This window comes from Panthera tigris, chromosome F2 (assembly GCF_018350195.1).
Source record: "Panthera tigris isolate Pti1 chromosome F2, P.tigris_Pti1_mat1.1, whole genome shotgun sequence".
Classification (NCBI taxonomy): domain Eukaryota; kingdom Metazoa; phylum Chordata; class Mammalia; order Carnivora; family Felidae; genus Panthera; species Panthera tigris.
In genome coordinates this window covers 16,100,673-16,117,291 of record NC_056676.1, presented here as the reverse complement: position 1 = coordinate 16,117,291, position 16,619 = coordinate 16,100,673, and the positions used below count along the sequence as shown (strand labels likewise).

Below are 16,619 nucleotides of genomic sequence, written 5' to 3'. Positions count from 1 at the left end.
AATAGTGAGAGGATCACCATCTGCCCTAAGTTTTGTGGGCCTCGTTATTAATTATCCTAGTTATCACAGGTCACAAATGTGGACTTATCATTTATAAGTACTTTGTTTAGCATGCCCATATATCTTTGGATCAGCAGAATGGTACTCATGGAAATCTAAGTGTATGTTTATCATTTGGAGACCATCCATCTGGAGCCTTCTTAGCCTTTGGGACCTCAGCTTTGCTTGCATTTGCTATGTCATAGGAGCCTTTGTGGTTGAGCCTTCTGTGTCTGTTTTTGTTTTTGTTGTTGTTGTTTTTGAGAGAGAGAGAGAGAGAGAGAGAGAGAGTAAGCATGTGAGCAAGGGAGAAGGGCAGAGGGAGAGAGAATCCTATGGGCTCTATCCCATGACCCTGTGATCGTGACCTGAGCCAAAATCAAGAGTCAGATGTTCAGCCAACTGAGGCACCCAGGCACCCCAAGCCTTCTATGTTTTAACAGAGAGTTTATTTCCTTCTCTATGGTTTACTGTAGCTTTTGGTTGAGGATATTTTGATGTGAATGGAGCTAAGTGAAAATTTTCAAGAGACCAAGAAAAGAGACTATAAAATTTAGAAAATTTTATATTACTGGAATTTTTGGTAGCGTTTATAACTCAGCATAATGCAAAAGAAAGCAATACACTGGAGACTTCTGTAGTGAGGTTTAACAATTCTGTAATTTGGGGGAAAATAAAAAACTCCTGATCTGGCTGACACCTTTCTGTATTTTTCTCCTCAAAAATAGTGCCTGCCAAGGTAATTGCTTAAATCTAAGTTCTTGTCTCATGGCTTTCAGTCAATACAAATATGCCTCATATACCACTCTTCATCTGTTCTACTTTGCTCCCATTTGGGGAAGAAATAATTAATACTTTTCCTTACCTTTCTCCCACCCTCAACCCCCAACCCCTTCTATAGGTCACCTTGCTTGTAATGAGAGATTCCTTGAGGGTATTGGGAAGGCTTTCAGTGAAAAAGATTGTTTTTGCCAGGGCAGGCAGAAATGTAAGCTTAACTAAAGAATAAGCTTCCCCCACTTCCTTTTTCCTTGACTCTTTTCCCAACTACTTCCCCCTTCTTAAGCTGGTGCTTCAAGAATCATTTTTTTCTTTTCTTTTCTTTTCTTTTCTTTTCTTTTCTTTTCTTTTCTTTTCTTTTCTTTTCTCTTTTCTTTTCTCTCTTCTCTTCTCTTCTCTTCTCTTCTCTTCTCTTCTCTTCTCTCTCTTCTCCTTCCTTTCCCTTCCCTTCCTTTATTTTTTCTTTCTTTTCAAAATAGAGACATAATTGACATATAACATTATATTAGTTTCAGGTGCACAACATAATTACTTGATATTTGTATATGTTGTGAAATGACACAGTCTAGTTGAGATATGTCATAGTAAATCATTGCAATTTTTTTTAATGATGACAATTTAAAAAATCTACTCTCTTAGTAACTTTCAAATACACAATGCAGTATTATATACTATAATCACCATGCTGTACATTACATCCCAGGACTTATTTTATCTTTGACCTCTTTCACTCATTTTGTCCACTTCCCCTCCCCCAATATTCTGCCTCTGAAAACAACCAATCTATGCTCTGTATCTGTGAGTTAGGCCAAAGCAACTGTGGCTTCTTCTCCTTCTTCCCCTTCCCCCCCCCCCCCCCCCCCCCCCACCATTTAAAGATTCCACATATAAATGAGATCATATAGTATTTGTCTTTATCTGACTTCACTTAGCATAATGGCTTCAGGTTCCATCCACAAGAATCACTATTTCTTAAGAAGACAAAGAACTTTTTGGAACTCCCCTTCCTTCTCACCTGGTTTCTGCCTTCCACTGCTCACTCACTGTCAGGCACTGTTTGCAAGCAAGGACTTCCCATCCACACAGCTGGCAGGCTTTCTCCATCCTTGGTTCTTTTACTCGCTCGCTTTTGTACCTTGGGCTGAAATGATATACTCTGCTTCATTGAGTTATTGTGAGAATCAAATGCATAATGGACACAAAACACTTAGCATACGCTTGGTACAGAATTTAAAAATTCAGTTATTATTATTATTATTCATGTTAGCTGCTAACTGTTTAATCTTGTTCTCTGGGATGTTCTTCATAGTGAAGGTGCTTTCCCTTTTAGGTAAGACTGGTTTCTTTCTAATCTTTACATGCAACATTGACCTGAAAGTGAACAGGCTTAGCCTAAGGACTATTTGTTTCATGTCCCATGATGTTTCAAACCCTTACAAATAAGAGTCAAATATTAGCAACCCTTATAGAAACATTGTAATACTGAATTATAACATGGAAAGGGGTAAAAGGGTATGTGGGGGCAATGGCAAATAGAACTTTGGAGGATCCAATGGAGGAGGGAAACAAACTTTTAAGAAAAAAAGAAAACAATAAGAAAAAGGAGTTACAGCTCCTTCTTCCCTGGCATTGACAGCACCAGGAGAGTTTCTGGTGTAGGATGGGCTAGACTGACTCTGACTTCACCAGTGTGCAGTTTCCCAGGAAGTGGAAAGTTTAGGCATCGTAGACCAAGTAACCAGTAGAGCAGAGATGGGGTCTGTGGGCCTAGATGAAGAGGCTTCTCTGCTGTTTTCAAGGCTTAGCAGCTTCACAGGAATCCAAGGAAAGCTGGGTACACGAGAACAAAAACAATTTGGGGAGGGGCAGGGAGAATGGGAGACACAGAATCTGAAGCAGGCTCCAGGCTCTGAGCTGTCAGCACAGAGCCTGATGCAGGGCTCGAACCCACAAACTGTGAGATCATGACCTGAGCTGAAGTCAGTCGCTTAACTGAGTGAGCCACCCAGGCTCCCCTAAGCTGCAACTTCGAACTCAGGGAATGGACCAAAATGCCAAGGTAGGTGAGTCAAATGGGTTTTATAATTGAGGTATGTAATTGAAAAATTCATGTTTACTTGTGATCTGCTCACTGATTTGTAGCTGTATAATTTCTGTTTTTTAACTTCTTAATATAATGCAACTTTATGGTAAGGTACTTATTCTCATCAATAGTGGGGAAGATGAGATAATGCCGGGAGGGGACCACCAGGGAGATGGCACATATCATTGGAAATATTTCACTAAGCTAATACTTGAAGAAGTTTGTGTCAAAATTGAACAAATGCCACATTTCATATAGCACGTAAAGATTTACAAAGTACTTTTACATGTATAATCTTGTTTCTCACAACTCTGTAAGAAACAGATTTTCACTTAGAACAAAATTTAATTTAAATTTTCATGTAGTATGAAAATGTGTATAGGTATTTATATATTTGATGTATATTGGTTTTTATGCACATTGCTACTTTCACAAATGGAATCTTCATTGCAATTATTTACCTAATGAAAGTTATTTTTACTTTAGCGCCAAGCACCAAATTTTAGAAAGAGATCGGAACAAAAGAATGAAGATCCAGAGTTTAATTAACTTTAGTACCAATTGCTTTTTAACTTTTATTAAGTCAGTTCTTTAACTTATGCAGTTATCTCTTCTTTTGAATGATTAGATTAGATCATTAGATGAAGGATTTTGTAAATCGACAAGAACATTTTTCTCTCTGCTTTTACAGAGTTGCAGATCTAATAAAACCTATTTATTAGGAATGGCCTTGATGCCTGTTATGTGGCTCTCAATATTTCAAACACATATTTTAGGAAGAATGGCTTAGGAAAGACTAGCTCTAGAAGAGGTAAATATAAATGTAAAATACTCCTTATATGGATAAATTTCATTATGGGACTAATTTTGAATTTGTCTCTAAGTTTATCATTTTAACTATATCTGAAAGACTTATTTAAAAGACATGAAAGGAATTTCATAGAACTTTATAGAAGTTATTTGTAGAATAGCTTTGTGGAAGGGTGTTTTATTTGGCCACGTTTCCAAGAGAGAACACACTCACCCTTACGTATTACTCACACACACACACATACACCTGCACTTACTGTTTCATGGTATGTTTCAAAAAGAACTGATAGTTTGGGAAAATATTTAAAAATGTTCTAGGATCATTTTTTAGGCTCATTTTTTAGGCTACTCATGTCTCTTATAGTTTTGACTCAATATTTATTTATGATCATAAATTCAGAATGTTTAGGGGAATTTGTGTGAAAATTTTGGGCAAAATAATGCACACAATAGTTTTATTTATGTCTGAAGGAGAAAAGGGGTTGCTGAAAAAGTCAGCATATTTCTACTTGGCTTCTCTGCCCTAAACAGAGCCTTGAAATCCTGGATAATACAAATAATCATACAATTTGCTTTGGATGTTTGATTACGGGGATATTGTTCCTACACTGAGAGCATGACGCTTTTAATCATGTCTTGGATTTGTAAATATAGAAACAATGTTCTTAACCTGGTGTGCTTTCATTTAGAAGTAGAGCCAATTACATAGGTTTTGTTCTAAGCCTGGAGATGACAGTATGCTAATCAGGGCTAGACAAATCTTGAATCGAAGGAGAAATATCTGGTGAAAACTAAGAAGGCCCTTATGGGCCAGGAACAAGATCTCTTCCAGTGCTCCCATCTGTTGTTACTGGGTGGGTGGCATCCCTGGGAGTTGGAGACAAGACAGAGAAAGGGAGGGTATAAGAATAGGGGAGGAGAAGATGTGAATCTGGATTAAAGCTCTGTCATATATTCACAATTCAATTCCAGGAAAAAGTGGAATTCTCCTAAGAACCATTGTCCCGATATGCTTTGTTCCACTTCAGAATTAAAATGATTTGGTTAAAATACCATAAACCAGTGGTTCTCAAAATTGCCAGTACAATTTTGGCAAAGTATGAAGACACTTTTGGTTGTCTTGAGGTGGGGTGCTATTGGCGTTCAATAGTCAGAGGCCAGGGATACTGCCAAACATCCAGTAATATGCCGGACAGTCTCCCACTATAACGAAATTACCCAGCTCAACATTGCAATAGTGCTGAAGTTAAGAAACACTTCCTTAAAATAGCGATAGGTTGTATTTTTAGTAGGTGCTTATTGGTAAGACTGGCACTCTGTTCAAAGCGTTTTATCGAAGTCTCTTATCAACACATGTTATATAGAAAAATGATGGCAGTACTATCTTTTTTTCTGGTCGTGTATTACTTTCCTTTCCCCTTTCCTGTAATGAAAGGCAACATGGGAGGGGAAAATGTACCCATGGGTTTTTGAGTGACTGGCTCTGTAATGTGATAAAGAATCCTCTCATGAGTGAACGTGAAGATTAAATAAAATTATAGATGTTAGGGGCACATACTGAGCACAAATATCAGCTCTTATTTTGTTAGTAGAGGACCTTCAGAAAGTTAACCTCAGCAAGCCTCCGTTTTCAATTGAATAAATTGGAGATAGTAATAGCTTGTAGAGGTACAGTGAGGATTAATTGTAAGTGCTTAGCCAATTGTCTGACACAAATAGGCACTCAAGGCATAATAGCTACTATTCTTATTATTTATCATGACAGTTCACTTCCAAAAATACATCGAAGAGCACAAAGGTAGGTATCACTGGAGGCAGCATGGAGAATAAGAGAAAATATAAACTGAGGTAAGAGGAACCTATATTTTTGCCCTGGCAAAGCTGTGTAATTTCAAGTAGCTTGGACCCCAGTTTCCAAATTGAGCCGGTTGGTAGTTCTGGTGAGTATCAAGTGCAGTAGCTAATGTGGAGTGCCTGGCACAGAGCCTGGCATATATTGATAGTTCAGGAAGTGTTAGTTTCTTTCTTCCTGGACAAGGGACTTCATCTGTAGTTTTTGAACTACAACATTGTTTTGGCCTGGGATCCACTGGAAGCAGAGCTTGAAGTGAAAGACTATGTGTGGGATATTTTGGAACATGATTTCAGAGAGCAGGAGTGAGGAACTTGGAAAAAGGGAAAACCAATGCAAGGTGGTGCTAGTGAGTAGTCTGCTTGGATCATGGTGCTCAATTCTTTGGGACATTCGAACAGCCTTAGGAGATCTTTTCTTTTCTTTTCTTTTCTTTTCTTTTCTTTTCTTTTCTTTTCTTTTCTTTTCTTTTCTTATATCTTTTGTTGAGCATAAATTTTAATTTTCATCAAGTCCAATTAGTTATTTTTTTTAAAATGGTTAATGTTTTTTGTGTCCTAAGAAATCATTGTTTAATTTCAGATCAAAAAGATATTCTTTTCTGTTTTCTTCTACAAGTATTAGAGTTTTAATTTTTATGTTTAGGTTGATAATTCATTTTGAATTAATTTATGTGTAAATGAGAGATAGGAGTTGAGATGAATTTTTTTCTCACATGAATACGTAGTTGAAAAAGCAAAAACCCTGATAATTTCTGCATTGATATCTGGTGCTTTTATCAAAATCAACTGGCTATATAAGTGTGAGTCTATTGGTGAATTCCCTGTCTTGTTCTGTTATGTCTTGTTCTATGTTTGTACCAATACCCCATTGTCTTGATTACTATAGCTATGTGGTAGGTATTGAAATCAGGTAGTTTAAGTTATTCAACACTGTTCTTATTTTTCAAAATTGTTTTGGCTACTGTTGGTAATTTACATTTCCACCTAAATTTTAAAATTACCTTGCTAATTAAAAAAAAACCCAACCCACTCAGATTTTATTTGAATTGCATTGAATCTGTAGATCAGGTAGGGGAAGATGATCTTTTAATACTTTTAATTCTTCCAAATCATGAACTATTATGTCTTTCAATTTAGTTAGCTTTTATTAGATTTTTTCTCAGTGACAGTTGTTCCTAACAAAGTCATTTAAAATGATAAACTTCCCTTTAAACACTGCTTTTGTTGCATCCTACAAAGTTTGATATGTTGTGTTTCATTATTGTTCAATTAGAAGTATTTTCTGGTTTTCCTTGTCATTTTTCTTTGGACCATGCATTGTTTAGAAGTGTATTGTTTGATTTTCAATTCCTTGGGATTTTTTCCCTGATGTCCTACTGTTATTATTTTTTAAGTTAATTTTTATTATTCTGAGAACACTAATATATTAACCTTTTGAAATTTATTGAGACTTGTTTTATGGCTTAACATGTAGTCTATTTGGTGAATATTATATGTGCATTTGAAAAGAATGTGAATTCTGAACTTGTTGGGTATTGCTAGATATTAGGTCAAGTTATTGATAGTATTCAGATCTTCCATATCCTTATTACTTTTTAAAGATCTCTTTGTCCTATCAATTACTGAGAGATAAATGATAAAATATTTAATCATGACTGTGGATTTGTGTCTTTCTCTTTTTAGTTTTGTAAATATTTGCTCTACATATTTGTAGGTGCATATACACAGGATTTTAATGTCTTCCTGATGAACTGACTCTTTTTTATTATGAGATACTACTACTAGTCTCTGGAAATACTGTTTTGAAGTCCACTTTGATCCAAGTTTCCATCTGCTATCATTCCCTTGAACCTGGAGATTTATTTATTTATGTATTTCTTTGTTTGTTTGCTTGCTGTTTTAGTGTTTCCAATAGTGCAGGTCTACTTTGAAAAATTTTCTCAGCTTTTATCTGAAAGTGCCTGTATCCTAATTTTGAAGGACTTTCACTAGATGTAGAATTATAGCTGACAATTTAAAAGATGTCCTTACATTGATTGCACCTGGCCTCCACTGATTTTGTTCAGAAGTCAGTCATCACTATTGTTGCTGTCCCATATATGACATGTCAATTTTCTCTTATCTTTGATTTTGATGTGACGAGGTGTGGTTTTCTTTGTACCTACCGTACTTAAGGTTCACTGAACTTGTTGGATCTGTAAGTTAATTTTAAAATCAAATTTACCACAACTACCCTAAAACTTAGTGGCTTGTAACAATAACATTTATTAACTCGCAGTTTCTGGAGGTTGGGAGTCTGGGCTAGAATCTTGATAGTTATCTCAATTATAGTGATAGCAGACATCTTTGTTTCATTTCCAGTTTCAAAGGGGAAAGCTTTCAACATTTCACCATTGACTATGATATTTGTTGTAGGTATGTGATGTTTTTTCAAGGTACCCATATCATTTTAAGGAAGTTTTAAAGTCATCTTCTATTCCTAGTTTGCTGATAGCTTTTAACATGAATAAAAATTGCATTTTATCAAAGTTCTTTCTGCATCTATTTGGATTATTATATGATTCTTTTACTTTATTTTGTTAACATGTTGAATTATGATTTGTTTTGAAAAAAAAAATAAACCAACTTTGTATTCCTAGAATAAATCCAACTTAATCATTATGAATTATCTTGTTTTACATATCTGGATTCAGTTTTCTAGTATTTCATCAGGATTTTTTCTCTGTCATCGTGAGAGATAGTGATCTGTAATTTTTCTTTCTTATAACGTCCTTGTCAAGTTTTGTGTCAAGGTTATTCTATTCCTATAAAACAAGTTGGCAAGCTTTCCCCTTTTTTCTATTTTCTGAAAAAAAAAAAGGCAGATCTTTAATAAGCAGAAAAACTGGTATTCAGATGATGCAGGCTGGCTCCAAAATCTGTGCTTTTGATTATAATTCTATGTTTACTTTCCTCTTAATTTCTCTCTTTCTCTCTCAATATGCATATCCCAAGCCCCAGTACCCTCAGGTATACATAAAGGGCCAGCTAGTACCTGCATAGGCAGTATTTTGCATTAAAGGGGAGAAACCCTGAGATTGGGGCCCCAAACTTTTCTAATGGGCAGTAAACATGACTGGCCTTTGCTCTGGACAGGCCTTCTTTCAGTTTTCAAATGCATTATATACCTGGTAGCTTCAGGAACTGCACACATGTTGTTTTCCCTGCTAAAACTTCCTTCTTCAAACCCAAGTTATTGACAGTTCATCCCAGAACTGTTAGTCTAAGCACCATATCCTCACAGAAGCCTTCTCTGACTCCCCTGGTTTGGGGGTCATTTTCTCCATTAAGGCTCCTTTTTTTTTTTTTTTTTTTTTTTTTGCGTACCTTTCTTCTCTGTAATATATAATCATAATTGTGAGGATATAATCCATTGTGTAAAGTTTGTGTCTCCAGCTTGAATATAAGCTCCCTGAGGGTTGAGACTGTGTCAGTCTTATTCATGGTGAGCATGTAGTAGGCACCTAACACATGTTTATTTAATGACTTAATTCTCTAAGTTTTAAAAAAGCCTTTTGAGGGCATGCATATATTACTATAGTTTTGTGGATGGATAGAAGGTTTGACAACATAATACATATTTTTACTTTTCCAGAAGATTCCACTGAGGTCATCTCTTGATCTACTCTTTTCTTTTATTACTACAACAACCTCACCTGGCCTTCATCCATGTGGATCTATTGGCTTGAGTCTCTCACAAAGTGTGTGGGCAAGTAGGGTTCGGGAGGAAATTGGTAATGAAAGGTAGTCTGGATCATGGACAATGGATAACACTGAAAATAATAAAGAGTAGTATATTGTATACGCTATAATAAATAATAACAATAAAGTAAATAGTTAATATTTGCTAAACACTTAATGTATGTCAGGCACTGCAGTAAGCACTCCACACATCTTCATTTAATCTTCATGACATTATTATAATATAGTTCAGTTATTATCACCATTTTATAGATAAGGAACTTAGCTTGGAGAGATTAAGTTACTCTCTCAAGGTCACAGAGCCAGTGGGTGGCAAGGCTAGGACTTGAACCCATGTCATTGTGACTCCAGAATCCATGTTCTTACCTGCTGAACCATAGATTGCCTTATATAATTTCAACTGGTTGTCAAAATATGGTGAGAATACTCAGGAAAGAGATTGCAAAGTGATTTCTTTGATCTAATTTCAGCTCTACCGTGACAAGCAAATCTAGTGATAAAAAAATATTCAAATTTAGAACTGCAAGTATCTTTCTAGCTGGCTCAAAATTATTTGCCTTTGTAATGGGGTTAGTACTGTGAGTCTAATTAAACTTTTTCAGTTTTCTTAACAGTTGGTTGATCTTAAGATTTAAAAATGAAACGATTGTAATTTAGCAGCTCAAAAGATCAGTTTACCACTAAATGCACAAATATAAGCATGTATAACTTTTTCATGAGAAGACTCAGTCAAATTCTTGGGTAAAAGACATTCCTTCAACATGCTGGTGTGTAATGACTGCTTTCCAGAAATCCCAGTATCACTAAAAATTCCTACTTTGGACAAGATTAAATCCTTTATTACTCTGGCTATTGTAGAAATAGCACCAAGACAATGAAATCTTACGAAAGACATTTATTTTTTGACAGCATATATTAATATTTTTTAAATTAAAGTCATAACCCTTTGTTTAGAATGTATTTATAGAAAAGGGAGAAAAACAGACTCTGCAATTAGTTCTCTTGTATCTAGGACAAGCTTGTTATAACAGTCATGGGACACGTTTTACGGGTGCTATTTCAGCATTGACTATTTTGAAAACTAGGAGAAAAATGCTTTAAAGTCAATACTGTCCAATTTAAAAATACTAAGTTGGACCATATACCATAACATATATTTAACCATTTCAAATTTCCTATGAATCAGGTATATGCACTGACTTTCCATTTTAGAGATGGCTCAATTATCTTGGTATTCTTATGTTTTTAATAAATAATGTCTGAAAGAATTGCAATACTATTTCCCACCCCCCTTTCTCAAGAGGCCTACTGGAGACAGTGACTGCATCTTAAGTGTCCCTTGTGCTCCCCATTCTGTTTATAATCATATTAACTACCTAGAAGATACTACTCAGCATTAGTGGTTTGACAGGCTGTCTTTTAGGCCGTCAGGCCTTAGTAACTCTCTTCCCCTTCCAGTTTCTCTCCTCCCTCTCTCTTTATTAAAAATTGGGATATAAATGAAGATAATATACAGTAGAAAATGGTAGACTATACAAGAGTTACAACTCGGTACTCTGGGAGGTCAGAAGACACACCTGGTTTAGGGGAAATCAAGGGGACCTGCTGAATGAGGTGGCATCAAATTGTATGATTTAGACACACAGAGATCAGAGGAGGGTTTCTAGCATGTGTATGTGGTATGTTGTTTAAGTATTTGATAGGTGAGTAAAAAATACTTTATACTTTTTTTTAGAGAGAGAGGGAGAGAGAGAATGGAAGGGGGCAGAGGGAGAGATTATTTATTTATTTATTTATCTATTTATTTATTTATTTATTTATTTATTTCAGAGAGAGAATCTTAAGCAAGCTTCATGCTCATCATGTAGCCCGACACAGGGCTCAATCTCATGACCCTGGCATGATGACCTGAGCTGAAATCAAGAGTCAGACTCTCAACTGACTGAACCACCCAGGGGCCCCCAAAAATATTTTAAGAAATAAAAAAGTATATATTCAATTAAAGTGAGAAAACCACAAGTTTTCTTGAGTGACTTGAGTTCTTGGGTAGGTCTTACATGGGGACCATTTTCCATACATGGAGACTCTGGCAGATGAATTATTTGAAGAAAGACAGTATTTTCCCTTCAGCTCTTGCCCAGAGCCTCATGGTCCTGTTAAGAATGCCCTTTGGAAGCAACTGTGACTGACAAGAGATGGGGAGACAGGATGTCAATTGGCTGTCATAAATCAGTTAGATTTGTCATTATCCTCACAACACTTTTGAGAAACTTGAAGCACATACCACAATGGCAATAATGAATTATTCATCTAATTACTGTTTTAATGTCTGTCTTCATTGCAAATCTATTGAGTTTTGTGAAGGAAAAGGACCCATTTGATTGTTTACCATTCTATACTGAGCACGGTTCCTGCCATGTAGCGGGTGCTCAGTAAATAATTGTGGAGTGAATGGTTTGCCATTCATAACAGATTGTTGAGTGAATGAAAGCACAGGAAGTTTTTATTTATTTATTTAATTAAAATGTATATTATATAGGGGGAGTAATGGGTGATTATGTTGGGAAGATAATTTGGCATTAGATCCCTAAGATATTTGAGTATGAAAGGCTTAATACTTATAGTAGTATGGTAGGCAATAGATTATTAATTAAAAGTTATGAGCAGGCAAGTGATGAGATCAGCTTTGTTTTATGAAAATAAATCTCTTAAAATTACCTGAAGGATTAGTATACATCTACAGGAATCCTATAGTCACAGTCACAGGCTGATGTGCCTGAGGTCACATCACCATTTCTGTAGCCCTTTGCTTATAAAATGATCTGCAGGTAATTTTCCTTGTACTCTGCCTGACTCCACCCCTTGGATTCCATGTAGTAGGAAGGAGAAAGTGTTGTGGTGGTAACATGGATGTGGAAAGGAGGAGGACAGGAATAGAGTAGGGGCTTGAATGGCAAATTGGGCATAAATATGTGTCCATTCTGACCACAAATTTAAGATTTATTTTACTGTTTTTTCAAAAGTATGCTAGTCGTTTATAAACCAAAGTTAAGCTTCTGCATAACAAGATGGGCTCTAACACTTATGATTGGTTTATTGGTTGAGCTGAACTCAGTGATGTACAATCAGGAAATGGCTTAATTTTTCTCTAATCATTGTCTCTAATATCTCCATTGACTCTTCCTTTTCCTGCCTTTGTCAACATCTCCATGCTTCAGGAAGATCTAATAGCTTTCTGGTCAATTTCTGATATTAGACTTAGTCCAGTCCAGTTTAAAACTTCAGTCTTTCGTCTAGTTCAGAGATACTCTCCTGCCTGCAACATGAACTATAACACAGGGAAAGGGGGTGTGTGCTGCCTTTTCACACTTTGGGCACTTCTAATCCTCTTTTTCTTCCCTCTTCTGGGATGCAGTTTAGAGAGGAAGGGTACACAGAATAAAAAGGGTCAAAGATATTCTTACTTAGTTTATAATATATTTGTAGTTCAAAATGCTGACTCTTTGGGGTATATTTGTGGTTTCATTAGAGAGGGAACTCTCCTTCATTAGAGGATGCCAAGGGAACTCCCTCATGGCATCCTTCTTTGATGTGAGTAATGCGCTCTGCTGGGGAATTTCTGTAACTCCTGCCCCCAGTGATCTACCCTATAGCCACTTAATAATGTGGCTCACAACACAGTAATACTACAAGATTCTTCCAAAGAACCCAATTTTTTTGCTTATATAGATTAATGGGGTATTGGTCTGTGGACCAATTTTACTGTCTTTTACCAAATCCTGTGTGGATGCTTTTGGCATCTTTTAAAGTGCCTGGCATTGCTTATCTTACATTATTCTCAGCTTTGGTGCTTTAAGGGAGATTCTGAACCAAATGAAAACTATCCATTTTATTTACTAGAATATACATAGCACCTGTTCTGGAGGAGCATAGAGTTTAGGAACCACCCATCAAAAACGGTGACAACAAGCAATCTGAGTACTTAAGGAAAGAGTGACTTAATTTGTCCATTCATTCATTCATTCATTCATTTCCATAAGTTATTCTTACAAGAGCTGGGCATGATGTATGAGCAAATCTAAATAGTTACTGTCCTGAGATTACAGTCTAGTGGGAGAGGTAGACATTAAACAAATAAATACACACATTATTACAAATTATAGGGGTGCCTGGGTGTCTCATTCGATTGGGAGTTCACCTCTTGATTTTGGCTCAGGTTATGATCCCGGTGTACTGGGATCAAGCCCCTCATCTGGCTCTGTGCTGAACATGGAGCCTGCTTAGGATTCTAACCCCCTCCCCCTGCTGCCTCCCCCATTCTCTCTGTCTCTAAAATAAAATAAAATAAAATAAAATAAAATAAAATAAAATAGTAAAACAAATTTTAATTCAGGCAAAGAACAGGGTGCTATGAGAAAGAATGACATGGCACATGATGTCCTGACTAGATTTGGCTCATTCCAAGGGGCAAGCACCTAGAGACTTTATCAGAATATTCCCTGCAAGAACTATCAGATAGATGTGAGTTCTTTTTAGGAGTAAGTTTGCAAGGCCAGCAATGACAAGTAGAATCACATATCTATGAAGAGTTCATTAATTCATTAAATAATAGTTTTTTTAGTGGCAAACATTTGCTAGGTACCATATAAGTGCTAAAAATATAAAATGTATAAAATTAAATTCCTACTGTGAAGATGCTTACAGTCTAGTGGGAGGTAGAACTAAATGCAAAGTCAATGTGGGGCACTAAGATGAGGATGAGCACAGAAAATCTGTGGGCCTATGACCTTCCTTGCCTTTGGAGAGCAGTGGGGAGACCTTCTGGGAGATGTAACATAAGTGGTTTCTTGAAGGTTGAGGAGGAGCTGACTAGAAAGAGCAGTGAGAAGGAGAGAAGAAGAAGATTATTCAAATAGAAAAGCAGCCTGCTTGAAGACATCGAACTAAGTGCTCCAATCAATGAGTCTCAATACACTGGAGTGCTTTGAATAGGTTATTCCTCTGCAAAGATACTGATGCCTCCCTGTGCTTGCAGCGACTTCCACTGTTTATCACAACACGTCATAATGTTAAAAAGGTGGGAAGCTCTCTCTGGTTTGGAAGCTAGAAAGTGTATGGTACACTTAGGGAATTGCACAAATGTTGAACTATATGAGGTATAAGGAAAGAGATGCTGGCCAAGTATTGGTTTTACCGTAACATCACACTTAACTGCATACATAACAACATTGTCATCAATATAATCTTCAAGCTAGCAAGATCAAGAACTACAGGAATAGGGATATGATTGATTATTGATTGGTTGATTGATTTGAGACAGAGAAAGAGAGAGCATGTGCAAGTGGGGGGAGAGGGGCAGAGGGAGAGAGAGACAGAATCCCAAGCAGGCTCCATGCTCAGTGGGGAGCCCGACATGGGCTTGATCCCACAACCCTGGGATCATAACCTGAGCCGAAATCAAGAAATGGACACTCAACCAACTGAGCCACCCAGGTGCCCCGGGATAAGATTTATTACTGAAAGAGTGTTATAAGCTTTTACTATCCCAACACCATTTATGAAGGATAATTTTGATTTTGTCTCCTTTGTCCACCTCCCTGAACTTCAAGGAGAAATTGGTTGTATGTGTTTGGTTCATGGGCTCTTACGGTGCAGAATCAGGAGACTACTGAGAGAGGATCAGGATTGAAGAGACCAAAGGGAAGGGGAAAGGGAACAAATGGCAAAAGCCATATTGACCCATGGCAGGGAGAGTTTTGAGGGCACAAGAGAAAACAGAAGTTGATGTGGCTGTACAGTATAAATCGAAACTTAGTAAATTTTCTTTAAGATTTGCAAGTGCAGGTTTTGGAATTCTTTTAAAAATGACCTTAAAATACTAGACTCCTTCAAATGTGAAACAGAAGAGAGAACTGGCTGTGGAAGCACCAGGATTTATTTGGGTTGCACTATACATGCATGCTTATACAGAGAAGGAGGTTTAGTGCAACATGGGAAATAATCTCTGGATTTGGAACTAGAATATAGAATTCCTGCTTTGGACATTTAGTTGTGGCATGATTTTGGATAAGCCTCTATTACTTCTTGGAGCCTTTCTACACCTCAATTTTCTTGGTGAATGGGGATATATATATATACATATATATGTATATACTTCATTGTATTGCACTCGTATAATATGGTACTTCATTGTGTCAATGTAATAAATAAGACATGAAAGTGCTATGCAAATTATAGCTACCCAGAGTTACATGATAGTAGTAATAATAGTGATGTTCATGTTAACAAGAATACCTTTTAATTTTTAAACAGTATAGAATAATACTCTTAGTGGCTTTCCAGAAATGATAGTTGATGGTGTTAATAAGGAGGAGACAGTAAAAAGATAACTTCCCTCAAGTCCGGATGGTGATGACTCCAAGTTAGAGAAAACTAACTGCTCATCAGGAGTGACCCTAAACTTGAGAAGAATACAGGTTAAAATCATTGCTGTTTCCTTTTTAATATTCCTCTTATATGTCTGAATTCTTATTGTTCTATCTGGAAATTCTGCAATACAGTCCTTGTGTTCTCTGGTACTGGCATGCTGCAAAATCCTGTGATAAAGGGGTAGCTAATAAATTATTTGACAGGAAATACAGAAAAAAAATCTCTGTAATTCACAGTTCTGACATAATGAAAAGCTTATAATTCACTAGTGTGACCTCACAGCTGTGAATTACAAGTTTCACTTGACTCGTTCACAATTTGTCTTTGAATTTATACTATGAAAAGTGAGAACCATATTGTCAAACTGTCACTCCATATTGATATATTACTGCTGAAGATTAAGAAACATTTTGTCAAAGAGCAGGAAAATAAAAATACCCTAAAAGAAGATGGAGTTTGATACAAATTTAAGGGGGTGTATGAGGCAAAGAAAAAAATTTCTAGAAAGAAAGTAACATGCAGTGTTTGTGTCTGTCCAGGAACTTAATTTTAATCCCTTCATCTAGTAGCAGTAAACTCCTCTATAAAAATCACTATAGTGGCATCTGGGTGGCTTAGTCAGTTGAGCATTCAACTCTTGGTTTTGGCTCAGTTTGTGATCCCAGGATTGCAAGATCAAGCCCCGTGTCAGGCTCTGTGCTGAGCATGGAGCCTGCTTAAGATTCTCTTTCTCTCTCCCCCCTCAGCACCTCCCCTGCTCTTGTAGGTGCACATGCTTTCTCTCTGTCTGTCTCTCTGTGTCTCTCTCAAAACAACAACAACAGCAACAGCAAAAACAACAAAAACTCACTATATGCCAGGTACTCTCTTAGCCACTTTAGAT

The 16,619-nt window shown here is 36.6% G+C and overlaps 1 long non-coding RNA gene across 1 annotated transcript in view; it reads right to left on the bottom strand.

The window, feature by feature from the left end:
* Positions 1-1,246: 1,246 nt before the first annotated feature.
* The window catches only part of LOC122235021, a 61,711-nt gene continuing 46,338 nt past the window's right edge, over positions 1,247-16,619 (bottom strand). Inside the window, exons 3-4 of the long non-coding RNA XR_006213103.1 lie at positions 1,835-1,960; positions 1,247-1,285 (exon numbers count right to left, since the gene is read on the bottom strand). This is a non-coding gene — a long non-coding RNA (uncharacterized LOC122235021). The remainder of the gene's footprint in view (positions 1,286-1,834; positions 1,961-16,619) is intronic.